The sequence below is a fragment of the Lycium barbarum genome, chromosome 8 (assembly GCF_019175385.1).
Source record: "Lycium barbarum isolate Lr01 chromosome 8, ASM1917538v2, whole genome shotgun sequence".
NCBI lineage: Eukaryota > Viridiplantae > Streptophyta > Magnoliopsida > Solanales > Solanaceae > Lycium > Lycium barbarum.
In genome coordinates, this window is record NC_083344.1 from 102,771,654 (window position 1) to 102,799,618 (window position 27,965).

The 27,965-nt window shown below is 35.7% G+C and overlaps 1 long non-coding RNA gene and 11 other non-coding genes across 27 annotated transcripts; 11 read left to right on the plus strand and 1 right to left on the minus strand.

Moving 5' to 3' along the window:
- Positions 1-122: 122 nt before the first annotated feature.
- LOC132606478 (uncharacterized) lies at positions 123-27,917 on the minus strand. 16 transcript variants are annotated; one of them, XR_009569900.1, is made up of 9 exons: positions 27,408-27,912; positions 15,514-15,667; positions 13,608-13,657; positions 12,624-12,706; positions 9,837-9,882; positions 5,103-5,159; positions 1,672-1,823; positions 1,412-1,468; positions 123-383 (listed from the first exon to the last, which is right to left on the minus strand). It is a non-coding gene; the product is annotated as an uncharacterized LOC132606478 (long non-coding RNA). The 16 variants fall into 16 exon arrangements; XR_009569908.1 differs by lacking the exons at positions 12,624-12,706; positions 15,514-15,667 and adding an exon at positions 3,245-3,382 and having other exon boundaries at positions 27,408-27,917; XR_009569905.1 differs by lacking the exons at positions 12,624-12,706; positions 15,514-15,667 and adding an exon at positions 3,245-3,366.
- Positions 874-945, plus strand: TRNAP-UGG (transfer RNA proline (anticodon UGG)). The gene has a single exon. It is a non-coding gene; the product is annotated as a tRNA-Pro (tRNA).
- Positions 4,430-4,501, plus strand: TRNAP-UGG (transfer RNA proline (anticodon UGG)). Its single transcript has one exon. It is a non-coding gene; the product is annotated as a tRNA-Pro (tRNA).
- TRNAP-UGG (transfer RNA proline (anticodon UGG)) lies at positions 6,159-6,230 on the plus strand. Its single transcript has one exon. It is a non-coding gene; the product is annotated as a tRNA-Pro (tRNA).
- On the plus strand, positions 8,002-8,073 carry TRNAP-AGG (transfer RNA proline (anticodon AGG)). Its single transcript has one exon. It is a non-coding gene; the product is annotated as a tRNA-Pro (tRNA).
- On the plus strand, positions 9,225-9,296 carry TRNAP-UGG (transfer RNA proline (anticodon UGG)). Its single transcript has one exon. It is a non-coding gene; the product is annotated as a tRNA-Pro (tRNA).
- TRNAP-UGG (transfer RNA proline (anticodon UGG)) lies at positions 10,780-10,851 on the plus strand. The gene has a single exon. It is a non-coding gene; the product is annotated as a tRNA-Pro (tRNA).
- Positions 12,930-13,001, plus strand: TRNAP-UGG (transfer RNA proline (anticodon UGG)). The gene has a single exon. It is a non-coding gene; the product is annotated as a tRNA-Pro (tRNA).
- Positions 14,714-14,785, plus strand: TRNAP-UGG (transfer RNA proline (anticodon UGG)). Its single transcript has one exon. It is a non-coding gene; the product is annotated as a tRNA-Pro (tRNA).
- TRNAP-UGG (transfer RNA proline (anticodon UGG)) lies at positions 17,516-17,587 on the plus strand. Its single transcript has one exon. It is a non-coding gene; the product is annotated as a tRNA-Pro (tRNA).
- Positions 18,816-18,887, plus strand: TRNAP-UGG (transfer RNA proline (anticodon UGG)). The gene has a single exon. It is a non-coding gene; the product is annotated as a tRNA-Pro (tRNA).
- On the plus strand, positions 20,841-20,912 carry TRNAP-UGG (transfer RNA proline (anticodon UGG)). The gene has a single exon. It is a non-coding gene; the product is annotated as a tRNA-Pro (tRNA).
- Positions 27,918-27,965: the final 48 nt, after the last annotated feature.

Sequence of the window (27,965 nt, forward strand, 5' to 3'; positions counted from 1 at the left end):
TCACCCCCACTTATTAATTGAGCGCTAGACCACTCCTTTGGGGTGCAAGTGAAGAGCAATAATTAAGTAGTAGTTAAAACTAGAAACCATAACCAATTTGTTAAAAGCACTTTAGCAAAGTACACGCCCAAGACTCAAACTAGGAACACCAATGCATGTAATTAATTTGAATAACATTTAAGCATAAAACAAACAAGGAAAACCATGTATTTTGAGGCATACATATTAATCAGTTATGCATCAAATAAACAAGCCTTTCTTCAATCTTCTATCCATGCCTTGAACCTGCTTGTTTTTTCTATAGTTCATAACATGATTTCATAGAAATTCCCATCCTTGCATGCTGACCATAATAGTGTCTTCCTTGCCTTCTCCAAGTGCTACTGCATGAAATCATTAACTTCATCCATCTCTCAATCATTAAATCGTCTTCTAAATTGAAAATCCCATTAGGAGATGGAAATACAATTAGCTAATATAGCTGAATACTGTTGGGAAAAGATCTTTCAGCAAGCCTTCATCACACATTTCTCAATTCTAAGTTTAATTTTTCTTTTTAGCAATCTATAGATCAAGTTGTTTATGTCTTTGTACTACTATAAGTTTATAATAATCTTTGATGGTCTGTCCCAAAAAAAGAATGTCACCTTTCTATATATTTAACAATAATTAAACTTTAAAATTCTCAGTCACACAAATTTCTAAGACTTGTTTTAGACCACAAGTTTCAAAGGTATTATTTTCTTTCCTAAACACTATGCTTGCCGGCTCAGTCAAACAGTGCCACATAAATTGTGATGGATGGACTAGTTATTTCTTTATGTGAAACTTCCAGCTATCATTAACACCGTCTCTGAGGGCCCATCAACAGCTGGGCATTTGGTCTAGTGGTATGATTCTCGCTTTGGGTGCGAGAGGTCCCGAGTTCGATTCTCGGAATGCCCCTTACTTTATTTGATAAACTCTTTTTTGATCCTCAAATTCTGACAGCAATAGATAATTTCTTAATTTCATGAAATAACACAGAAAAGGCAACTTTTACACGCAAAATGCAATATGTATTTTTAATCCAAAATGTCAATGTAGACAACCTAGAGTTAATTCTTCTTTGAATATACATACTGCTCAACATTCAGAGCTCTTTTTTTATTTCCTGTTCAGAATACTTTGTCACAGACTCACAGGAAGTCAACTAACCTGTTCAGATCTAACATACAACTACTTTTAAAAAGTTAGATGGGAAAAGAAAAAGAAAAAACTAACCTGTTCAGCCAAATTTAACTTTTAGTATCTCACTATGTAAGATGAGATTCCTCCAACTCTCAAACAACACTAGGTAAACTCATCTGGATCTAAAAGTAATAAATAAAAATAAAACATGATTCAGTCAAGCCAGCTGATATGTGCTCACCTGCAATTTCACCAGATCTGAAAGTCCAAAATCCAACATAGAACTTCTAAGTGATCCCTAAGACACGAAGAAATTGATAACCAGAAAATGTATGTTATTGCAGTTATACATTTGTTTTCACTTAGAGAAAGTAGACAAAACTAAGTGAGAGAAAATATATCTGTCCTTCAGTAAAGATTCATAAACAAGGTTCATTTTTATGGATCATGGAGGTAAAAAATGATAGCTGAAATTATCAATCAATGGCAGAAACATGTTACCAAAATCAAGGATTGCTATGGAGGTATGTTGTCTGTTTGGCACAAGAGCACAGATTAACAACGCCTCTTGATGAATCATTCATTCATTTTTAATTTAGCAATGCATGAACATCACAAGGTTCATGTTGTTTTCTGAGCCAACTTGTAATGAGCTGCACATAGAACACATACAAGAATCACAGACTAGATTAATCAAGAAGGTATCTGAAATAAACTAGAAATCAGAGAAAACCAAAAGGAAAGCCAATGTGTTCTTCTGTGTCATTTCAAAAGTTAGCATGTTCTACTTTAGTAACTCACATTATGGGGCAAAAATAAAATGCAATTAAATCATCTATTGCCAGAAATCTTATTTCATCACCAATAACAGTTCTTTGCAACATGTCCGAATCCAGATATCCAAAGGACTTAGTATGATAGAAAAAGCGAGTCCTACTAAAATATACCAATCAGAGAAAAGTAAACATTAGAGGAAAGGCTGCAAAATCAGAAAAATATTCGTATAAGCAAGTGCAGATTGAAGACCAGAAATGAGGAGTCTAAAGATTAAATATTTGCAAGGAATGATATGATATAATCAGGGTTATTGCTGATACAGAGAATAACACAACAACTGGGCATTTGGACTAGTGGTATGATTCTCGCTTTGGGTGCGAGAGGTCCTGAGTTCGATTCTCGGAATGCCCCTTTTTTTTAAAAGAACATTAACCATCTGACAAATCAACAATTCCTCTGTTATTTATTTTTATTTTATTTATTAAAAAAAAAAAAAAAGAGATTTAATACACAATTAACAAAATTATTTTTATTTCTTTTAATAAAAAATTTAACTTTACATGTGACATCCCCTTATAAAGCAATGCAGATACAAGGTAAGACATTATTCATCTAAAAGAATACCTACTCAAAGCTATTTAATGTATTAAACTTCTACAGATACAGAAGTAGTATAAATGTCGTAGGTTTGAGCAAATATGTACTTTACATATGGCTGGCACCTAGCAGTTGTAGAGGTGCTCAATGAAATTACCTGACTAGATAGTATTAGAGATATGATCAGAAGTCAACCATGATATTAAAATTTTAAAAAGCGATGAAACTTATGTAAGGGTGTATTTTATAATTCGAAGACACCTAATTCCTATAACTAGCATATATCAGTATAGTCAGCATTTATTAACGTTAACTAGGAATTTTATGGCCAAATAGCAAACTACAAAATAAGATATTGATGACACAAAGCAATACTTAACCTGTTCTGACAGTAATGACAACTCAGAGATCTACAGAGTTATAAAGTGACTATCATGATGCAAAGAAAAATTAAGCAAGCTAAAGATGGAACATAAAGTAAAGACGGATTAGATAGGGGAGAAAATAAACTCAACAACAGGGCATTTGGTCTAGTGGTATGATTCTCGCTTAGGGTGCGAGAGGTCCCAAGTTAATTTTTGGAGTGCCCCGTTCTTCAGAAATTGACCTTTTTAACATGTCCTACTTAGTAACACCATCTGTGAGCAAAAGTTAAAGAGCACAGTTATAAATTTCTTTATAGCTGTGGTCGTGCAGGTACCGAGTAACTTTATCCACCAAGGTTTATGCAAATAGCAAGAAATCTTGATGTCTTTTGTCTCTTCTAGGATTTGAACCCTAGTCCCATGGTTTTCACCCACTTCATTGATTGCTAGGACACACCTTCAAGTTAAGAGCACTAATTGATAGTTAAAACTAAGAAACCACAACTAATTTTTTAAGAGCACTTTAACCAAGTACACGCCCAAGACTCAAATTAGTAAAACCAGTTAAGTCATTAATTTGAATCATATTTAATCAATTATGCATCAAATACACAAGAGAAAGGACATAACAAATCAAAATTCAGGCGAATAATGTTTATGCATAAAAAATATGGGAAACAGTTTTAGATCATAAGCAACAACAACAAGAACAACATACCCAATGTAACTCCACAAGTGGGGTCTGGGGAGGGTGGAGTGTATGCAGCCTTACCCCTACCTTGTGAAGGTAGAGAGATTGTTCCCGATAGACCCTTGGCTCAAGTAAAGCATATCAAAATCAAACATTTCAAGGAAATAATAAAGGAGAAGAGATCAGTAGCAACAACAAATAATACAGTAACCGAAGCAAAGGAAAAGACGGGTAAAAATAAAATCGAAGAATAAGATAGTAGGAGAGTAATAATAACAACACTGAGAAGGGAAACTAGAAAACGCTAGACTACCTACTAACCTTCTACCCTAATCCTCGACCTCCATATCCTCCTATCTAGGGTCATCTCCTTATAGTTCAAAAGCAAGAAAAGCATTTTAGCTTAGACCTAAGAACACTGGAAACTGTAGCTGGAGGAGAATTATGAGAAAATCCAAAGGCTGCAAGTAGTAATTAAGGGTGCTTGAGGCAGATTTTGAAAAAAAATCCTAATAGTATATCAACTGCTTCATTAAAAGAAAATATAGTTCAACTTTATCATTCACCCCACTCCAAATCAAGAAGGGAAGTGGAAATATACTGCACCAAGTACAATACCAGTCCACTCAAAGACTGTCTATACTTTCTTATGACAAGTACTTTTTAGCATTTTGCTGATTGTCTTTCTAACTACAGTAATTTGTATCGTCAGCTTTGTATAATAATTTCTGATGATTCCTCCCAAAAAATTAATTTATTTCTTCCCGACAACAGAAATGTGAAACTTCCAGCTCTCATTAAGATTGTCTCTGAGGGACCATCAACAGCTGGGCATTTGGTCTAGTGGTATGATTCTCGCTTTGGGTGCGAGAGGTCCCGAGTTCGATTCTCGGAATGCCCCAAATGTTTGAGCAACTATTTTTAATCCTGAAATTCTGACAGCAACAACTATTCCAATGATAACATAGATTCTTATTTAGTAGTTTACAAAAACAATCACATTAGAGATTGATGGTTTGGAAACTGCAGAAAGCTCACCAGGCATTTACGTTATTAGGACAGAGACCTTATTCTTGTATATACAATTCAATTAAACTGGATATTTCTTTATTTTATGAAATAACAAAATATGGGCAACTGTTACAATGTAAACTGCAAAATGTATTTTTAATCCAGACTGTCAATGCAGACAACCTAGAGTTAATTCTTCTTTGACTATACATACTGTTCAACTTTCAGAGCTTCTTTTTTATTTTGCTATTCAGAATGCTGTCATTGTAAGTCAACTATCTTTTCAGCTAAATTTCATTTTTAATATCTCACAATCTAAGATGAGATTCCATCTACTCTCAAACAACACTAGGTAAACTCATCTGGATCTAACAGCTAAAAGTAAAAAATAAATAAATAAAACATGATGAGACCAACTAAGGCAAATTTATATGAATCTAAAAGAACAAAAATAAAACATGATTCAGTTCAGCCAGCTGATTTGTGCTCACCTGCAACTTTACCAGATCTGAAAGTCCAAAGTCCGACATAAAACTCCTAAGTGATCCCTAAGACATGAAGGTATTGGTTAACACAAGGTGCGTCTCAAGTATGACAAGTGAAAGTCTTGAGATAAAGCAGTTTTGCATTAATTTTCTATTTGAGAGACCAAAAAGAACTGAGAATTGACAACCTGGAAGTGTATGTTATTGCAGTTTTACATTTGTTTTCAGTTAGAGGAAGTAAGCAAAACTAATTGACAGTTAGAAAATATATTTTTCCTTCAGCAAAGATTCATAAACAAGGTTCATTTTTATGGAAAGCCGAAATTATCGATCAATGGCAGAAAAGTGTTGCCAAAATCAAGGATTGCTATGGAGGTATGTTGTCTGTTTGGCGTAAGAGCTCAGATTAACAACGCCTGTTGATGAATCATTCATTCATTTTCACTTTAGCAATGCCTGAACATCACAAGGGTCATGTTATTTTCTGAGCCAACTTATAATGAGCTACAGAATAGAACACATACAAGAATCACAGACTAGATTAATCAAGAAGGTATCTAAAATAAACTAGAAATCAGAGAAAACCAAAAGCAAAACCAATGTTTTCTTCTTTATCATTTCAAAAGTTAGCGTGTTCTACTTTAGTAGCGACTTCAACTCACATTATGGGGCTAAAATATAATGCAATTAAATCATCTAATGCCAGAAATCTTATTTCATCACAAATAACAGTTCTTCGCAACATGTCCAAATCCAGATATCCAAAGGACTTAGTATGATAAAGAAAAGGGGATTTCTACTAAAATATACCAATCAGAGAAAAGTAAACATTAGACGGAAGGATCCAAAGCAGAAGATTTAAGAACTCTCTTTGCTTACGTAGTGACACATCGACACTATCCTAATGAGAATAAACAAAATTCCTCGAAAAATATCAGATAAGCAAATGCATCGAAGACCAGAAATGAGGAGTCTAAAGATTAAATGTTTGCAAGGAATGATATGATATAATCAGGTTATTGCTGATACAGAGAATAACACATTGATCATGCTTCAACAACTGGGCATTTGGTCTAGTGGTATGATTCTCGCTTTGGGTGCGAAAGGTCCCGAGTTCGATTCTCGGAATGCCCCATTTTATTAAAAGAAAATTAACCTTATCTAACAAATCAAAATACCTTTGTTCTTTATTTATCATCATTATCTTTTGACAGGATTAGGAATGAGGATATTCGGGATAAGGTGGGGGTGGCCTCGGTGGAAGACAAGATGCGAGAAGCGAGATTGAGATGGTTTGGGCATGTGAAGAGGAGAGACACAGATGCCCCAGTGCGGAGGTGTGAGAGGTTGGCCATGGATGGTTTCAGACGAGGTAGGGGTAGGCCGAAGAAGTATTGGGGAGAGGTAATTAGACACGACATGGCGCAATTACAGCTTACCGAGGACATGACCTTAGATAGGAGGGTTTGGAGGATCCAAATTAGGGTAGAAAGGCTAGTAGATAGTCTCGTTATCCGTTCTTATTAGTAGTCGCATTATTGCAATATAATTTCTTGTGCTCCGATTTCTGCTATTATCTGTTATTTCCTGTGCTTTGGTTATCCTGTGTCATCTGCTCCGATTTCTGCTATTATCTGTTATTTCCTGTGCTCTGATTATCCTGTGTTATCTGTGTCGCTTGCATTATTTCATTTCCATATCGCTTTAAATCTCTTATCCGAATCTCTTAACCTTATCTGACTTCTTTTTATGCTTTTATTGAGCCGAGGGTCTTTCGGAAACAGCCGTCCTACCTTGGTAGGAGTCAGGTCTGCGTACACTCTACCCTCCTCAGACCCCACGATGTGGGATTTCACTGGGTTGTTGTTGTTGTATTTTTTTCAAAAAGAGATTGAGTACACAGTTAACAAAATTATCCGTCGTTTCTTTTAATAGAAAATTTAACTTTACACATGACTTCCCCTTATGAAGCAATGCACTACAAGGTAAGACATTATTCATCTAAAAGAATACCTACTCGATGCCCTATTTAATGTATTAAACTTCTACAGGTACAGAAGCAGCATAAATGTGGTAGGTTTGAGCAAATATGTAATTTTAGCAGTTCTAGAGGTGCTCAGTGAAATTACCTGACTGGATAGTATTGGAGATATAATCAGAAGTCATACCAGATATTAAAATTTTAAAAAGCAATGAAATGGTTGAGTCTGTTATCCTTTGTTTTACTATTAGCTCTTAATTCTTTTTTAAACTTCCAATGCACTACAAGAAAGTATAGAAATGGCAACAAAAAATTTAATATTTGGCAACAACTTAGTTTTATTATTGGCAAATGAACTTTTTTGTTGCCATACTATTGATTATTGTTGCAAAAAGTACTTTTGGCAACAACAAAAAAAGTTGTTGCACGTTGTTGCAATAACAGCCGTTGGGAAAAGTCTATGCAACAATTTTTTATTTTTTTTTTGCCAAAAATACTTTTTGCAACAATAATCAATCTATGGCAACAAAAAAAAAATTTGTTGCCAAATATATTTTTTCTTGTAGTAGCAGAACTCCAGGAAAAAGACCAGAGAGTATCTGATGTAACTTATGCATGTATTTTATAATTCAAAGACAGCTAATTCCTATAACAAGTACATATCAGTATTAAAAAAAAAAAGTATATATCAGTATAGTCAGCATTTATTCTAGTGAGCTAGAAATGTTATGGCCAAATAGCAAATTACGTAATAAACATATTGATGACACGAAGCGATACTGAACATGTTCTGACAGTTATGACAACTAAAAGATCTACAGAGTTATTAATTGACCTATCCTGACGCAAAGAAGAATTAAGCAAGCTAGATAGGGATCATAAACCAAAATGAATTATATAGGAAAGAGATTAAATTCAACAACAGGGCATTTGGTCTAGTGGTATGATTCTCGCTTAGGGTGCGAGAGGTCCCGAGTTCATTTCTCGGAATGCCCCTTTCTTCAGAAATTGACCTTTTAAGACTACATTTTGTCCTGCTCAGTAACACCGTCTGTGAGCAAAGATTAAGAGCACAGTTTTAAAAAAAATTATGTTGGTGGTCGCGCAGGTACCGAGTAACCCTATTCATCACCAAGGTTTACGCAAATAGGAAGAAATCGGTTAATGCCTTTTGTGAATTGAACCCTCGTCTCCCGAGGTTAGGTTTTCACCCACTTCATTGACTGCTAGGCCACACATTTGGATGCAAGTTAAGAGCACTAATTGACAGTTAAAACTAAGAAACCACAACCAATTTGTTAAGAGCACTTTAACAAAGTGCAGACCCTAGACTCAAATTCGTAAAACCAATGAATGTCAGTGATTTGAATCATATTTAATCAGTTACGCATCAAATACACAAGAGGCGAATAATGTTTATGCATCAAAAATAGAAAGGTGGTGGGAAACAGTTTTAGTTCATAAGCAGGGAAAGTATTTTAGCTTAGAACTCAGAACACTGGAAACTGTAGCTGAAAGAGAATTATAAGAAAAGCCAAAGGCTTCAAGTAGTAATTAAGCTTGACACAGATTATAAAAATAGTGTAACTTTATCATCAGCCCATTGCAAGTCAAGAAAGGAAGTGGAAATAAACCACAACAAATACAATACCAGTCCACTCAAAGACCGTCTATACGTTCTTATTTTTTTGAAACTGGTAACTGTATCTTTTATATTTCAAATGTAGCAAAACAGTACTTAGGTAGTGCTGAAGCCATATTTACAACAAACTCTAAATCTTACTGTCCTATTTCTATATTGAATCTAAAACATCAATTATCGAGACAATATCATTTGAGTAGATCTTACTGCACCAAAAACACAAAAGTAAAGTTTAGCTTAATCTTCTGCAACCCATTCTCCACATTCTCAAAACATCTGGAATTTCTCTATTGCAACCCATTCTCCACCGTCTATACGTTCTTATGACGAGTTATTTTTCACATTTTGTTGGTTGCCTTTGTAACTACTGTAAATTTGTATCCTCGGCTTTGTATAATAATCTCTGATGATTCCTCCCAAAAAAGTTAACTTATTTCTTCCAGACAACAGATATGTGAAACTTCCAGCTATCATTAAGATTGTCGCTGAGGGACCATCCACAGCTGGGCATTTGGTCTAGTGGTATGATTCTCGCTTTGGGTGCGAGAGGTCCCGAGTTCGATTCTCGGAATGCCCCCAATTTTGTGAATACCTAGTTTTAATCCTGAAATTTTGACAACAGTAACTATTCCAATGATTCTTATTTAATAGTTTACAAAAACAATTAAATTTGAGATTGATGTTTTGGAAACTGCAGAAAGCTCATCAGGCATTTACGGTATTAGGATAGATAAACCCTTAGTCTTGTATATACAACTCAATTTAACTGGATAAATTTCTTTATTTCATGAAATAACAAAAAAATAAGCAACTTCTACAAGCAAACGGCAATATGTATTTTTAATCCTAAGTGTCAATGCAGACAACCTAGAGTTAATTCTTCTTTGAATATTCATACTGTTCAACTTTCAAACCTTTTTTTATTAATGTCGTGTTCAGAATGCTTTGTCATTGTAAGTCAACTAACTTTTTCAGCCAAATTTCATTTTTAATATCTTACCATGTAAGATGAGATTCCTCCTACTCTCAAGCAACACTAAGTAAGCTCATCTGGATCTAAAGGAACAAAAAACATAAATAAAACATGATTCAGTCAATCCAGCTGATTTGTGCTCACCTGCAACTTTTACCAGATCTGAAAGTCCAAAATCCAACATAGAACACTGGTGATCACAAACGAACTGATTAGCAAAATGTGCGTCTCAACTATGACAAGTGAAAGTCTTGAGTTTGCATTTGTTTTAAATTTGAGATAGCAAAAAGAAACTGAGAATTGATGTGTTATTGCAGCTTTACATTTGTTTTAAATTCAAGAAAGTAGGCAAAACTAAGAGATAGTTAGCAAATATAGCTGTTCTTCAGCAAAGATTCATAATTAAGGTTCTTTTTTTTTTTTTTTTTTTTTTTAATCACGGAGGTCAAAAATGATGGCCGCAATTATCAATCAATGGCAGAATAATGTTACCAAATATCAAGTATTGCTCTAGCAGTACGTTGTTTGTTTGGCATAAGAGCTCAGATTGATAATCCCAGTTGACGAATCATTCATTCATTTTTACTTTAGTAATCACAGGGTTCATGTTGTTTTCTGAGACAACTTATAAGACTAGGTTAATCAAGAAGGTATCTGAAATAAATTAGAAATCAGAGAAAACCAAAAGCAAAGCCAATGTTTTCCTCTTTATCAGTCCTAAAATTGACGTGTTTTACTGAAGTAGTGGCTTCAACTCAAATTATGGGGCTTAAATATGATGCAATTGAATTATCTAATGCCAGAAATCTTATTTCATCACCAATGACAGTTCTTTGCCGGGCTCAGATACCCAAAGGACTTAGTCTGATAAAACAAAAAGGGATTTCTCCTAAAATATACCAATCAGAGAAAAGTAAACAGTAGAGGAAAAGCTGCAAAAGCAGAATAACCAAAACTCCTCAAAAAACCTTAAGATAGGCAAATGCAGATCGAAGACCAGAAATAAGGAGTCTAAAGATTAAATATTTGCAAGGAATGATATGATATAATCAGGGTTATTGCTGATACAGAGAATAACACAACAACTGGGCATTTGGTCTAGTGGTATGATTCTCGCTTTGGGTGCGAGAGGTCCCGAGTTCGATTCTCAGAATGCCCCATTTTATTAAAAAGACATTATTATTAACCTTATAATCTGACAAATCGAAATGCCACTGTGCTTTATTTAACATCATTATTTAAAAAAAAAAAAAAGAGAGATTGAATACACAGTTAACAAAATTAGTCATAGTTTCTTTTAATAAAAAATTTAACTTTACAAATGACTTCCCCTTATGAAGCAATGCAGATACAAGGTGAGGCATTATTCATCCAAAAGAATACCTACTCAATGCCCTATTTAATGTATTAAACTTATACAGGTACAGAAGTAGTATAAATGTGGTAGGTTTGAGCAAATAAGTAATTTTACACATGGCCACCTACAAGTTCTAGAGGTGCTCAGTGAAATTACCTGACTAGATGGTATTAGAGATATGATCAGAAGTCAACAAGGATATTAAAATTTTAAAATGCTATTAAGTGGTGGAGGCTAGTTATCCTTTGTTTTGCTATTAGCTCTTATTCTTTTCTTAATTCAAATGCAAAGCTCCAGGAAAAAGTCAGAGAATATCTGATTAACTTATGCAAGGCTGTATTTTATAATTCAAAAACAGCTAATTCCTATAACTAGCATATATCAGTATAGTCAGCATTTATTCAAGTTAGCTAGGACTTTCATAGCCAAAGAGCAGTTATTCAAGATAGCATTGACAGTTTGTGGACTTTGTTAGCTCCATGGTACTAGTATAGCTTTTATGTAATGGAGGCTAACATGTTTTTTGCTTCAAAAGCCTTCTGGCTTGTGCTTTTGTAATTCGGCACCTTCCAGTTGCCGTATATCAATGACAAAATCTAACTTCATCACAAAAAAAGATATTGATGACACAAAGCAATACTGAACCTGTTCTGACAGTATGACAACTATTTTTGCTTAGGGTGCCAGAGGTCCCGAGTTCAATTCTCGGAATGCCCCTCTCTTTATAACTTAAACCTTTTTTTAACACTGCACTTCGTCTTGCTCAGTAACACCATCTGTGAGCAAAAGTTATGAGAACAAATTTATGACAGTAGTCGGGCAGGTACCGGGCAACTCTATTTTTTGATTAAGCACCGGGTGTCCGAGTCTCTTTGAGCCCCGACTAATCCCGGGGGTGCACAGGCCCTCGGCAAGGAGTTTCCCGCAAGTGCACCACGGGTAATTTCAGGGTTTTACCCCAGTCCGATGCCCTCAGAAATTGTTTGCACCCAGTGGGTTTCGAACTTGAGACCTTGAAAGGGAGCACCCCAAGGCTCAAGCCAATTACCACCAGGCCAACCCCTGAGGGTTGGTACCGGGCAACTCTATTCATCACCAAGGTTTATGCAAATAGGAAGAAATAAGTTATGTCTTTTGTCTCTTCTGGGATTTGAACCCTAGTCTCCCATGGTTTTCACCCACTTCATTCACTGCTAGGCCACATCTTTGGATGCAAGTTAAGAGCACCAATTGATAGTTAAAACTAAGACCAATTTGTTAAAGCACTTTAACAAAGTACACGCCCTAGACTAAATTAGTAAAACCAATGAATGTCATTAATCTGAATCATATTTAATCAGTTATGCATCATATACACAAGAGAAAGGATATAACAAATCAAACTATAGACCAATAATATTTATGCATCAAAAATAGAAAGGTGGTGGAAACAGTTTCAGCTCATAAGCAGGAAAAGTATTTTAGCTTAGACAAAGAACACTGGAAACTGTAGCTGGAGGAGAACTGTAAGAAAATCCAAAGGCTTCAGGTAGTAATTAAGGATGCATGAGGCAGATTGTGAAGAAAAATCCTACCAGTATATCAACTGCTTCGCAAAAAGAATAGTGCAACTTTATCATTCACCCCATTGCAAGTCAAGAAGGGAAGTGGAAATAAACTGCAACAAGAACAATACCAGTCCACGCAAATACTGTCAATACATTCTTACGACAAGTTATTTTTAGCATTTTGTTGGTTGTCTTTGTAGCTACTGTAAATTTGTATCCTCCGCTTTGTATAATAATTTCTGATGATTCCTCCCAAAAAGATTAACTTATTTCTTTCAGACAACAGAAATGTGAAAGTTCCAGCTATCATACTCTGAGGGAACATCAACAGCTGGGCATTTGGTCTAGTGGTACGATTCTCGCTTTGGGTGCGAGAGGTCCCGAGTTCGATTCTCGGAATGCCCCCATTTTTTATCAACTATTTTTAATCCTGAAATTCTGACAGCAATAACTATTCCAAGGCTAACATAGGATTCTTATTTAATAGTTTACAGAAACAATCACATTTGAGATTGATGCTTTGGAGAGCAGAAAGTTCATCAGACATTTACGGCTTTAGGAGAGATAAAACCTTAGTCTTGTATATACAATTCAATTAAACTGGATAAATTTCTTTATTTCATGCAATAACAAAAAAAATAGGCAAGTTTTACATGTGAACTGCAATATGTATTTTTAATCCCAAACTGAAAATGCAGACAACCTAGAGTTAATTCTTCTTTAAATATACATACTGTTCAATGTCAGAGCTTTTTTTTTTTTTTTTTTAATTTATCTGTTCAGAATGCTTTGTCACTGTAAGTCAACTAACTTTTCAGCCAAGTTTCAGTTTTAATATCTCACCATGTCGGATGAGATTCCTCCTACTCTCAAACTACACTAGGTAAACTCATCCGGATCTAAAAGCTAAAAAATAAAACATAAGACCAACTACGGCAAATTTATGTGGATCTAAAAGAACAAAAGTAAAAATAAAATATGATTCAGTCAAGCCAGCTGATTTCTGCTCACCTGCAACTTTACCACATATGAAAGTCCAAAGCCCAACTCCTAAGTGATCCCTAAGACACGAAGGAATTCATTAGCACAAGGTGCATCTCAACTATGACAAGTGAAAGTCTTGAAAAACACAGTTTTGCATCTGTTTTCAATTTGAGAAAGCAAAAAGAAACTGAGAAGCGATAATCAGAAAATGTATGCCACTGCAGTTTTACATTTGATTTCAATTAGAGAAAGTAGGTAAGACTAAGTGACAGCTAGAAACTAGAAAATATATTTGTCCGTCAGCAAAGACTAATAGACAAGGTTCATTTTTATGGATCAGGGAGGTAAGAAATGATAGCCAAAATCATCGATAAATGGCAGAAAAGTGTTACCAAAAATCAAGGATTGCTCTAGTGGTAGGTTGTCTATTTGGCGTAAGAGCTCAGATTAATAATCCCAGTTAACGAATCATTCGTTCATTTTTACATGAACAATGAAGCATGAACATCACAAGGTTCACGCTTTTTCGTAAGCCAACTTACTTACAATGAGCTGCAGAATAAAACACAAACAAGAATCACAGACTAGATTAATCAAGGAATCTGAAATAAACTGTAAATCGGAGAAAACCAAAAGCAAAGCCAATGTTTTCCTCTTTATCACTCCTTAAATTAGGTGTTCTATTTAAGTAGTGACTTCAACTCAAATTATGGGGCTAAAGTATGATGCATTAATCATCTAATGCCAAAAATCTTATCAGTCATCACCAATTACAGTCCTTTGCAATATGTCCAAATTCAGCTATCCAAAGGACTTTGTATGATAAAACCTGAATTCTAATAAAATATAACAGGCTGATAGGTCTGTAGGAATCAGATAAAATGGACATTAGAGGAAAGGTTGCAAAACCAGAAGAATTAAGAACTTTCTCTATTTATATAGCGACACTATCCTAATGAGAATAAACTGAATACCTCAAAAAATCTTCAGACAAGAAAAATGCAGTTCAAAGACGTCAAATAGAGAGTCATAAGGATTCTATATTTTCAAGGAATGATATATTATGATCTAGTTATTGCTGACACAGAGAATAACAACACATTGGTCATGAGTAATGACATTCATCAACAAATGGGCATTTGGTCTAGTGGTATGATTCTCGCTTTGGGTGCGAGAGGTCCCGAGTTCGATTCTCGGAATGCCCCATTTTTTTAAAAGAACAATTTATCTTAATATTTGACAAATCAAAATGCCTTTGTTCTTTTTAAAAAGGGTTGTAACACAATTGATCATTATTCATTGTTTCTTTTAATAGAAAATTTAATGTTACAACTGACTCACCCATATGAAGAAAGTGCAGAGCTAAGAGAGTATTTTTCTAAAGGAATTCCAACCGAATGCCCTATTTAATGCATTACAGCTCTACAGGTACAGGAGTAATATAAATGTGGTAGGTTTGAGAAAACATGTAGCTTTACATAAGGCTAGCAGTTCTAGAGGGGCTCAGTGAGAGTAGATAGTATTAAAAATAAGATAAGAAGTCAACTATGATATTAAAATATTAATAAAAAAAGGGTTGAACTGGTGGAGTTTAATTATCCTTTGGTTTACCATTTGCTTTTATTCTTTTCTTAAGTCAAATGCAAGGCTTCAGGAAAAAAGTCAGTGAATATTAACTTATGTAAGGATGTATTTTAAATTCAGACAGCTAATTCCAATGACTAGCATATATCAGCATCCATTCAAGCTATACTAGGAATTTCATGGCCAAATAGAAATCTATGAAATAACATATTGATGACACAAAGCAATGCTGAACCTGTTCTGATAGTTATGATCACTCAGAGATCAACAGACTTTTAATTTGACAATCTTTTATGCAAAGAAAAGATTAAGCAAGCCAGAGCTGGACCTTAAAGCAAAGAGAAATTACATAGAGGAGAAAATAAATTCAACAACAGGGCAGTTGGTCTAGTGGTATGATTCTCGCTCAGGGTGTGAGAGGTCCCGAGTTCAATTCTCAGAAAGCCCCGTTTACCAGAACTTGACATTTTAACTCAAAACATTGTCTTGCTTAGTTACACCATCTGTGAGCAAAAGTTAAGAGCACTAGTTAATAATTAAGACAAAGAAACCACAACCACTTTGTCAAGAACACTTTAAGAAACTACATCAGTACATCCCCAGGACCCAAATGAGTAAAACCGATAACTGTCCTTAATTGCAACCATGTTTAAAAAGTTGAGGACACAGGAGAAGAGATCTAACAAACCAAAATTCAGACAAATAAAGTTCATGCATAAAAATGTTCTGCTGAAGCAAAAGTCTAGCAGTATATTTAGTCTCTACCTCATCTATTTTCAGCTAGGTGTCTTGGGACATTATAATATGATCTTCAATCACCAACAAAAAGCCATTATAAGCGAAATAACAACCTATCCAGAATCAGTATACCAATCGCTTCATAAAAAGACCAGTACACTTTATCATTCACCCCGTTGCAAGTCGAGGGAAGTGGAAGTGAACTGCAGAAAGTACACAACCAGCCCATTCGAACAGCGTCTATAGGTTCTTATAACAAGTCCTTTGGTAGCATTTTGTTGGTTGTCTTTGTAACTACTGTAAGTTTGTATCCTCAGCTATGTATAATAATATCTGATGACCTAATTCTTCCTTGTATATATATAATCCCTGACTTTCAGAGCTTTCATTATTTTCTGTTTAGTATCCATTTTACTTGTATTTTAACTAAGACTTTAAGCTAACTTACATTTTTATTATCATGTGTCATTGAAGGTTCTTCCTAATCTCACAGAGAACATGTAAGGTGAACTCATCTGGATCTAAAAGACAAATAATAAATCATGATTCTGCCAAGCATGTTCACTTGCCAGTTTACCACTTAGCAGATCTGTAAGTCAAAAATACAACACAGAACTCTCAAGTGATCCCAGATACTATGTTGATAGATCAGCTCAAGGAGCATCCCAACTATGATAAGTGAACGATTTGAGGTTTTTTTGCTTTACATCTTTACAGTTATGCTTTTGTTTTCAATTAGAGAGAGTAGCAAAATATGAGAAGTGAAAATTAGCTAATATATTTGTATTTCAGCAAAGATTCATCATTAAAATTCATTTTCATGGATCATGGATGTCAATAATGACAGCTCAAATCATTGATCAATGGTAAGTGATATCAAAAACCAAGCATTTCTTCAGTGGTATGTTGGTCTTTAAGGAGAGAGCTCCTTGATATTCCTGCTCCAATTGAGAGGAGGATTGCTATTTTAGCTGATTAATGATTTAATGTTTGCTTGCGCAATGAAGTATGAAAATCACAAGGTTCATGTTGTTTTGTGACACAACTTACATATAGTGAGTAGCAGGCTAAAACACAAAAAAGAAGAACACACTAGATCAATCAAGAACATATCTAAAATAATCAAGAAAACTAGAGAAAACAAAAAAGAAAGCCCAAGTTTCCTCGTTATCATTCCTAAACTTGGTTCCTCTACTTAAGATGCAACTTCAACAAAAATTATGGGGTTAAAACATGAAGCATCAAACTTCTCCAGTTATAGTTCCTTGTGACATGTCCAAATGGATTGAGTATGATAAAAAGGAATGTAAATATTATGAACCACAAACAACCAAAGCTGAGAGCTCTTTAGGAATCAGAAAAAGGGGAACATCAGGGAGAAGGGTGCAAAAGAGGAGTTCAAAACTCTCTATTTATCCAATAAACAATATTCTAATGGGAGTTCGAATAAGTTCTCAAAAAAAATTCCGACTAAGGAAATACAGATCACCAGGCTTGAAAAAAGAAGCCGAAAGGTTATATATTTGCAATGAACTTGCCATTTATAGTCAAGTTATTGCTAATCATTGGAAAAATACATTGATCATGAGTCAAAATGATATTCTTCAACAACTGGGCATTTGGTCTAGTGGTATGATTCTCGCTTTGGGTGCGAGAGGTCCCGAGTTCGATTCTCGGAATGCCCCATTCTTTGTTTGATTTAAAAAACATCTCATTTTTCCTTTTTTATTCTAAAATAAAATTACTTCGAGCTCTTATAGTCAAAATGCTCCCTTTCTTTTAAAAGAAAACTTCGTTTTTAATCTGACTCCCCTTAATGAAACAAGTACAGATACAAGGGAAGATAGTTTTCTGAAAGAATTCCTATCCAGTGCGTTATTTAGAATTAAACATCTAAAGCTAGGAGAAAAGTAACTGTTTTATTTTGAACTAAGGGGTTAACTGAAATTAGCTTACTAGTATCAGAAATCAGATCTAAAACTAACTATGACACTAAAACAAAAAACAGGAGTTAATCTGTGGAATTTAGTTATCCTTCTTCCTCTTTATTACTCCTAGCTTTTTCTCCTTTTATTTCTTTTTATTTTGTGCTATAAAAATGCAAGTCAACAGACTGTTTGACACCTAACTTATGTAAGGATGTATTTTCAATTTAGAGACAACTAATTCCAACAACTTGCATATGTCAGTATATCCAACACCTCTTTATGTTCAACTAGGAATGTTAGAGTAAAAGGTGAAGACTCTTTATGTTAATAGTACCAGTTTCAAAAAAAAAAAAAAAAAAAAGATGAAGACAGCATGTTAGAGTTCATAAATTCTCTGCAGGAATGAAGTCTCTTTTTTGTACAGTTGAGATCCCTCCTCTTTTGTTTTTATATAGGAGGATCTCAGATCTTGTAACTCACAAGCACTGTCTTTGTACTTGGCTGTTGACATTTATAAAATCATCTTTTACCAGTTTCAGTAGACTAGTAATTTGTCATGACCAAATAGAAAACAATGAAATAAACAAATTGATGCATAGAAAAATTTAAGCAAACTAAGGAAAGAACAATAAACCCAGAGAAATTACATAGGGAAGAGAATAAAAAACAACAAGGCATTCTGTCAAGTGATATGACACTTGCTTAGCTGATAGGTTGGTAGGATGAAGCACAAAGTGAACATCAGAGGAAAGGCTGCAAAAGGAGAAGTGTCTAAGAACTTTCATTGTTTATCTACTGACATTATTCTAATGGGGGTCAGCAGAAGCCCATGAAAATTTTCTAAGTAAATGCATATCAATAGGTGTGAAATAAGAAGTTTAAAGCTCCTATTTTTGCAACTTAATAGTGACATTTATGACTGAGTTACTGCTGATCTTCGGAAAAACACATTGATCATGAGTCAAAAAGACATTCATCAACAATTGGGCATTTGGTCTAGTGGTATGATTCTCGCTTTGGGTGCGAGAGGTCCCGAGTTCGATTCTCGGAATGCCCCATTCTTTTTTTTGAATGAATATACATCTAAATTATTCTTAATTTTTAAATAAAATTAACCACAGAATCTGACAAGTCAAAATGGCCCATCTGGTTTTCATTGAATACACCATCAACCAATCATTCTTTGTTCCTTTTATACGAGTATTTAACCTTAAATCTGACTCCCTCCTGTGAAACAAGTGCAGATACAACGTAAGTATTTATCTGCAAGAATTCCTAACCTATGCTCAATTTAGTGCAGTAAACTTCTAAAGGTAGAAGCAAAATAAATTATGTGCGTTTTAACTGAGAACATACGTTTCTAAATGGCATGCAGGTCTATAGGGGTTAAGAGAAATTACTGAACAGCATCAGAAGATCTGATCCAAAGTCAACTTTGACACCTTTTTTTTTTTTTTGAAATGGAGTCAACTTTGACACATTAGTTTATGAAATGACAAAAATTAGGCAACTTTTAAAAGCAAACTGCAACATATATGTTTAATCCAAACTGCCAATGCAGACAATCTCTAGTTCTTCCTTTTATATACATAAGTCCTCAATTTGCAGAGCTTTATATATATTCTGTTCGGTATGAACTTTAATTGTAAGTCAAGTAAGAGTTTCAGCTAATGTACATTTCTATTATCACAACATGTAAACTGACTTCTCCTAATCTGAAAGAGAGCACCTACGCTATACCCATCGGGATATGAATAATAAATCATGATTCAGACAAGAATGCTGATTTGTGCTCACTTGCTAGTTCACTACTTAGCAGATATGAAGGTCACAATACAACACAGATCTCCAAGTGAGCCGTAGATGTTATGTTAACAGATCAGCACAAGGAGCATCTCAACCATGATAAGTGAAAGATTTAAATGTTCTTGCTTTACAGCTTTGGGTTGGTTTATTTGAAAGAGCAGGCAAAATGAGAAGTGACAATTAGCAAGTAATATATTTGTCCTTCAGAAAAGTTTCATGAATAAGGTTCATTTTCATGGATCATGGACGACAACAATGATAGATGAAATCATTGATCAATGGCAGTCGGCAGATGTTACCAAAAAAGCTAGCATTTCTCTAGTGGTATTTTCAGGCGAGAGCTCCTTGAGATTCCTGCTCAAATCAAGAGTAAAATTGCTACCTCTAGTTGATGAATGATTTAATTTCCGTTTACTTGAATTTCACAAGAGGCATGTTGCTTCATGACCCAACTTACATGCAATGAACAGCATGAAAAAATACAAACAAGAAGCAAAACATTAGTAATCAAGAAGGTACCAAAATAATCTGGAAATAAGATTAAACTAGAAATAAAGCCCAATTTTTTCCTTTTTATCATTCCTAAACTTGGGCATCTATGCAAGCTGTGACTTCAACACAAAATTATAGGGCTAAAACATGAAGCATTAAACCATTTCCAAATATAGTTCCTAGTGACACGCAGTGGCCGAGCCAGGGGACGCAAGGTGGTTCATTTGCCGGAAAATTAAATTATATGTAAAAGGTCAAAATTATTTTAATGTATATATAGTAGGTGTTGAATTCCCCTTGGCTTCTTAATGTGTTTACTTCTTTATATTTTGGATCCCCTAAGTGAAAATCCTGACTCTGCCACTGGCGATATGTATGTCCCAAAAGATTGAGTATGATAAAAAGGACAGTAAATAAAATGCACCAGAAACAATCAAAGACAGCTCTTTAGGAATTAGAAAAAATCAAGCATAGAGGAAAGCCTGCAAGGGAAGAAGAGTCTAAGAACTCTCTCTGTTTATCTACTAACATTGTTCTAATGGGAAAGAAGCCCTAAAACTATTTTACCAGTAAGAAATGCAGATCAATAGGTGTGAAATAAGAAGTTTAAAGGTTCTTTATTTGCAACTAAGCAATGGCATTTATGATTGAGTCATTGCTGACCATTGGAAAACACATTGGTCATGAGTCAAAATCATACTCATCAACAATTGGGCATTTGGTCTAGTGGTATGATTCTCGCTTTGGGTGCGAGAGGTCCCGAGTTCGATTCTCGGAATGCCCCATTCCTTTTTTTTTTTAATTGAATACACATCTCAATTATTCCTAGTTTCTTTTAAAACTAAAACTAGCCTTAGAATATGACAAACCAAAATCTCTCATCTTGTTTTGATTGAATGCACCATTAATCAGTTGTTCCTTTTAAAAGAAGATTTAACCTTAGATCTAACTCCCCCTTATGAAATGACTCAATGAGTGCGGATACAAGGTAAAACAGTTTTAATCTGAAAAGAATTCCTAACCAATGCACTATTTAGTGCACTAAACTTCTAAATGCAGAAGCAAAACAAATGATGTATGTTTGAACTAAGCACACGCCTTATATTCATGCAGTTCTAGAGGGATTCAGAGAAATTACTTTAACGGAGATCTCATCCGAAGTCAACTATGGAACCATAACAAAAACAGGATAAATCTGTGGAGTTCAGTTATCTTTTTCTTTCTTTTTTCTTTATTCCTCTTAGCTTTGTCCCTTTTATTTCATTTATTTTGCGTTAAGGCAAATGCAAAGTTTCAACAGAAGTGAGCATACTGCTCAAGTGCTCGACACCTAACTAATGCAAGGATGTATTTGCAATTCAGAGACAACTAACTCCAATTGGGCATTTGTCTAGTGTATGATTCTCGCTGAGGGTGCGAGGTCCGGAGTTCAATTCTCGGAATGCCCCACTTTTCAAAACCTGATATTCTGAACCTAAACATTTTCTTCCTCAGTTACACAATCTAGAAACAAACATTAAGAGCATTAATAAGGAAAAAATTAGTAAAACCAATAGCTGCCATAGTTTTAGCTGCTGGTTTTACTAATTGAGCCTCGGAACGTTTCTTGGTTTTTCTTTTTATTTTATTTAAAATACAAAGTAAAAGCCAAAGCCTCAAATAAGTAAAACCAATGACTGGCTTTGTTGAGAATCACATTTCGTCAGTGAAACATGCAGAAAAACACAAGAGAAAGAATAATCAAAATTCAGACAAATAAAGTCCGTGCAACAAAATAGTACGGTAGTGGACATAGTTTTAGTTCATACAGCAAATAAAAAAAATCTCAGAATTAAGGCCTCTAGACATCGTAGCTGGAGCACTACTATGAGAAAATCCAAGGCTTCAACTGAGTAACTAAGAGATGCTTGAGGCAGATGCTGAAGAAAAAGTCTGAAAACATTTGCCCTAGTGTCTGATGTTTGCTATGGGTGTGAACCGAAGTTCCTTTACAAGATGAGGAATGCCCATCTCAACTTCGATGGAATTATTAAAACTATAATCTTCAAAACTTTCTCAATGCTGCTTCTCCCTAGGGCTAAACAGAATTTGGTGATTTAAAACCACTTTGTTTTTTGTTTTTTAATCAAGAAAGCGTTGACTGTTTTAAGCTAATATCTCATTAACGATGACTAGGAGATAGCAGGATTGCTGGACATGTCTGACTAGAACTTCCAGCTACCAAAAGACGAAAAGCTATGTGAAGTAAAAGAAGACAAGGTAGCCAATTGCTGCTAAGAACCTAACGGAACTTCTCAACATGTGGGTTAAAATACCACATGTGTAGGTCTGAGTTGAGAACTGGGCCACGCACTACCTCATCAGCCTAAGCCTTCTTATGAGAACTGACAGTTTCTAACTCTCTACAAGGAGCTCTATCCCTTTTTCAATTAAAAATCACCTCTCCTCGCCCTTTGCTTCGCTCTCTTTTCAATTTCTAATCAAACAAAATAATTAAGGTAAAGATGAGACCCAAAAGGAAGAATGGAGATTACATGAAATAGGTATGAACTAGTGGTATGATTCTCAAGTAGGGTGCAATAGGTCCCAAGTTTATTTCCTCGAGTACCCCATAAGTCAATTCAATCACCTAGCCCAAACATTTTCAGCTCTATATGTCTTCGGTCTATGACTGAAGGAAGGGCTAACACCCTCAGCAGAAAGATATTATACTACTCAAGCACCCATTTACTCTATTCATAAGCAAAGTGTTAGCACCGTCGACAGAGTAATTAGTATACAATTGTCTGTGTCAATCAGTTGTAAGTATACTCGGTAACCAATATCAAATAGAACCAAATAAAAACAGGATTAGGTCATAGAGCAATGAAAAAGATTGGTTCACCAATGATTCTTTTTATCGGAGTACAAAGTAAACGCCGCCCAACCTTCAAATTAGTAATGCCAATGACTGGCACAATTGATAATAAGATTCATCAGTAAAACGTGCAAGTGAAGCATTAATCAAAATTTGGACAAATAAAGTTCATACAACAAAAAAATATCGAATTGGAGACAGTTTCAATCTGTACAGCACCAAAAACGATTTTGCATCGGTAAGCCTCTAGAAATCATAGCTGGAGGTGTACTGAAGGAAAATCTAAGGCTTCAGCTAAGTAATTAAGTATGCTTGGGGCAGATGCTGAAGCAAAAGCTATAAACTTTTGTTGTAGTGTCTTATGTTTGCTAGGAGTGTCCATCATGACTTCAATGAAGTATTAAACTATTATCTCCAAAACTATTGTCTCAGGGCTAAACCAAATTCTGTGAGCTGAACCAACTTATTCAGAACACCCAAAATTCAATCACCTAGCCCAAAACATTTTCAGCTATATATCTCTTCGGTCTATGACTGAGCAAAGGGTTAATACTCTCACCAACAACATGCCCAGTGTGACCCCATAAGTGGGGTCTGGGAGGGTCGTATGTACACAGACCTTACCTCTGCCTTTGTGGGGCAGAGAGGCTATTTCCGAAAGACCCTCAGCTCAAAGAACAGAAAAGAGAAGAAAAGAAGAGAAAGGAAAGTGAAAGTAACAGAAAAGTAATTCGAAACGGATACAAAAAGTATAACTGCAAAATAGCAAGATATAACGCAAATGTTCAACAAATGGTAATGCATATCGAAGAGTAAGAACCTACGCGAGTACTAAATAATATTGCTAAATGCTAATAACAAGAGGCAAAACAAATGCAGCAACAAATGGTAATACACATCGAAGAATAAGAGACTACGCGATAACTGATACTACTACTAAAAGGAAAACGAGGAAGGAGGAGGCTAGCCCCCATACACACACAGAGTGCAACAACACTCCACTACCTACTAACCTTCTATCCTAATCCTCGACCTCCATACCTTCCTATCAAAGGCCATGTCCTCGGTCAACTGAAGTTGTGCCTTGTCTTGTCTAATCACCTCCCCCCAATTTTTCTTCGGTCTACCTCTCCCTCTCCTCACTCCTACCGCTAACCTCTCGCACCTCCTTACTGGCGCATCCTCACACCTCCTCTTCACATGACCGAACTATCTCGTTCTCGCTTCCCTCATCTTGTCCGCCGTTGATGCCACTCCCACCTTGCCCTGTATAACTTCATTCCTAATCACATGTCTTCGAGTATGCCCACACATCCATCTGAGCATCCTCATCTTTGGTACTTTCATCTTTTGAACATGAGCGTTCTTGACTGGCCAACACTCCACCCATACAATAATGTTGGTCTAACCACCACTCTGTAAAACTTACCTTTACGCCTAGGCGACACATTCTTATCACACAACACCCCAGAGGCGAGTCCATTTCACCCACCCCACTCCAATACGATGTGTCACATCATCGTCAATCTTTATCTCCTTGGATTATGGAAAGATACTTGAGGCTTCCTCTCTTGAGTATGATTAGTTCCTCGATCTTCACTTCCACCTCAGCCTCATAATTGCACTCCAGGTACTCTGTTTTAGTCCTGCTTACCGTGAAACCTTTAGACTCTAAGGCTTTTCTCCAAACTTCTAGCCTATCATTTACTCCACCGCGTGTCCCGTCAATCAATACTATTCCATCCGCGAATAACGTACACCACGACACCTCACCTTGAATATGTCATGTCAATTCATTCATCACTAACGCAAATAGAAACGGGCTAAGGGTTGGTCCTTGGTGTAACCCCATCATGACCGGGAAGTGATCAAAGTCACCTCCCACTATCCTAACCCGTGTCTTGGCTCCATCGTACATGTCCTTAATCACCCTAATGTAAGCCACAGGTACACCCCTAGACTCCAAACATCTCCAAAGGACCTCCTTTGGGACTTTATCATATGCCTTTTCTAGGTCAATGAACAACATGTGTGAGTTTCTCTTCTTGTCCCTATACTGTTCTAACAATCTCCTAACAGGATGAATCGCTTATGTAGTCGACCTCCCCGGCATGAAACCAAATTAATTCTCAGAGATAGACAAAGTCCTCCTCATTGTACTCCACCCTCCATTCCTCAGGCATTTTAGTCGTCCTAAATACTTCATTAAACAACCCAGTCAGCCACTCCAAACCTGCCTCGCCTAAGTTCTTCCAAAAGTCCAACAGGACCTCATCTGGCCCTGTCGCTCTTCCCCTTCTCATCTTCCGAATAACATCTTTACCTATGTAGCCTTAATGCACCTATAATATCCAAAATCTCTACGACTCTCGGAATGCTCTAACTCCCCTAGCACGATATCCCTATCCCCTTCTTCATTCAAGAGCTTGTGGAAATATGTCTACCATCTCCATCTAATGTGCGCCTCTTCTACCAACGTTTCGTCATTCTCATTCTTGATGCACTTCACTTGGTCCAAGTCACAGGCCTTCCTCCCTCTTGCCTTGGCAAGGCTATACAACTTTCTATCCCCGCCTCTTCCCTCGAGCTCCGCATACAAGTGCACAAAAGTTGTCGTCTTGGCCGCCGTGACTACTAGCTTCGCTTCTTTTTTTCCTGTCTTATACCTCTCTTAATTCCTCTTCTTGTCCTCCTCGTCTACGCTTTCCACTAGCGTCATATAAGCCACCTTTTTAGCCTCAACTTTTCCCTGGACCAATCTGTTCCACAAGTAATCCCCTTTATGCCCACCTTACCCCTTGAGACCCCTAACACTTCCCTAGATACGTTCCTGATGCAGCCAGTTGCCCTAGCCCACATTCTATCTACGTCCTCGCTACTTCCCAAGCCCCCATAGCCACCAACTTCTCCCCAATCTCCTGAGCTTTGGCCGCAGTAAGGCCTCCCCATCTAATCCTTGGCTGGTCATAACCCACTCTCTTTTTCTTCTTTTCCCTGACCACTAAATCCATAATCACAAGCTTGTGTTGGGTTATAAGATTCTCGCTCAGGATAAGAACAAAAGGTTAATACTCTCAGCGAAAAGAAATTATACTACTCAAGTGCACATTTACTCTAATCATAAGCAAAGTGTTAGTCCTTCGATAGAGCAATTAGTATACAACTGTCAGTGACTCAGCAACCAATATCAAATAATATCACATATAAAACAGGATTATAGCAGCATAAAACTAATTAATCGTATCCTACTAGCTCGAACCAGAACAATAAAATTAGAGGAAGACTAGAGGTTGGCTCAGTGGTTAAGGGGGTTCATAATTTATCTTGAGGTTCCAAGTTTAAATCCTAGACACTACATTTCCTTATGAAAGGAAATGAAATTAGAGGACCATGATAAGAAAGTTCAAAAGGTTCAGCAGTTTAGAGTACGCCACCTAGATGCTGAATCAATGATTAATCAAAAATCAGTTAAAGTTATGACTAATACTCACTTACTCATAGCCTGTTTGGCCAAGCTTCTAAATTAGCTTATTTTGTAAAGTGCTTTTCAAAAAAGAAGCATTTGAATTTGACCAATTAATATAAAGAAGCACTTTTGAGCAAAATTAGTGTTTGGAAAAGCTTTTAAAAAAGTGTTTCTAAATGTATTGTCTCAAAAGTGTTTTTGGGGGAAAACACAGTTTTTTAAGCTTCTGCTACTCTCCAGAAACACTTATTTTATCCCAAAGGCTTAGCCAAACACCTCACTTTTTTTAACATAAGCACTTTTGGCCTCCTTGCCTGAACACGCTATCAGTAACCACTACTCCGTCTGGTTCAAAACAAGTGTCCACTTGCCTAATCAAGAAGAAATTAATTTTATTTTTTCAAATTTGCCCTTATTAAGTGTTAAGTGACCAAATACCAATGTGTCTAAGTTAATAGTAACATCCAAATATTAATTAAGGGTTGTTTAATCAAATTTGAACAATACGAGTCAGTATTTTCTTAAGGAGCATTTTAAAGGCTAAGTAGACATTTAATTTGAAGAGGAGGGAGTATCAAATAGCACCCTACAGAGGAGACCAGCATTGAAACGCAGCAAAGGCAAAACAAACTTTCTTCCTACATGCCTAAACCTCGGTAGGCGAGATCATTGCAGTTGATAGGTAGCAAGCTGGTCGTTATAAACAAAACAAAAATGTAGGCTTTCACAGTGAGGAATTCACGAAAAGTTATTTTAGCTTAAAAACACCTAAAATAAGCCAATCTAAACAGGCTCATAGAAGCTCGGCAATGCATAATGAAGCTTTTAATAAGAACATGTCACTTTTAACTTATTTTTGTTATTTTGAAACACTGCAAAAGTAGTTAAAAGCACCTAAAATAAGCTTAACTCAAAGAGGCTCTAAAGTAACAAGTATAAGTACATAGAGTACGAACCGGAAAACTCAAGTGGCAGGTACTTCCAGAAGCAGAGAATGTTTCAGTTCCGGAGTTGCAAAGAAAGAGAATATTTATTCTCCGTCGGAAAAATAACCAAGCGGCACGTGTGTCGAGGTGGAAAAATATTTAAGTTTTTCTTTTAATTTTTTAATAAGAAGGGAAAAGGGGCAATACGGTACAAAAAGTGATCAAATGCGTCTGAACCCGGGTCTATTGCTTGGAAGGCAATCCTAACCGTTGGACTACAAACGCTCTCGTGAGGAATTGTCAGATTAGTAAAGTATGCCCCAATTATTTGTAGTTCAACCTAATTATTCAGTTAACCAAAAGGCTAATTTCTTTTTATTTTGTATCCTAACTGAAAAATAAAAGAAATTTCTATGTCTTGAGAAGAATTATATTAGTTGGAATTCAGCAACCTTAACTTTAACAAAAACCAAAAAAAAAAAAAAAATTGGTAGATGAAAAAACTTATCTTTGCCAAGTCCCAATATGACACTGAAGAAGTGACAATCAGATATAATCAAACTAAAAGGTTAATAATTAATTAATCAT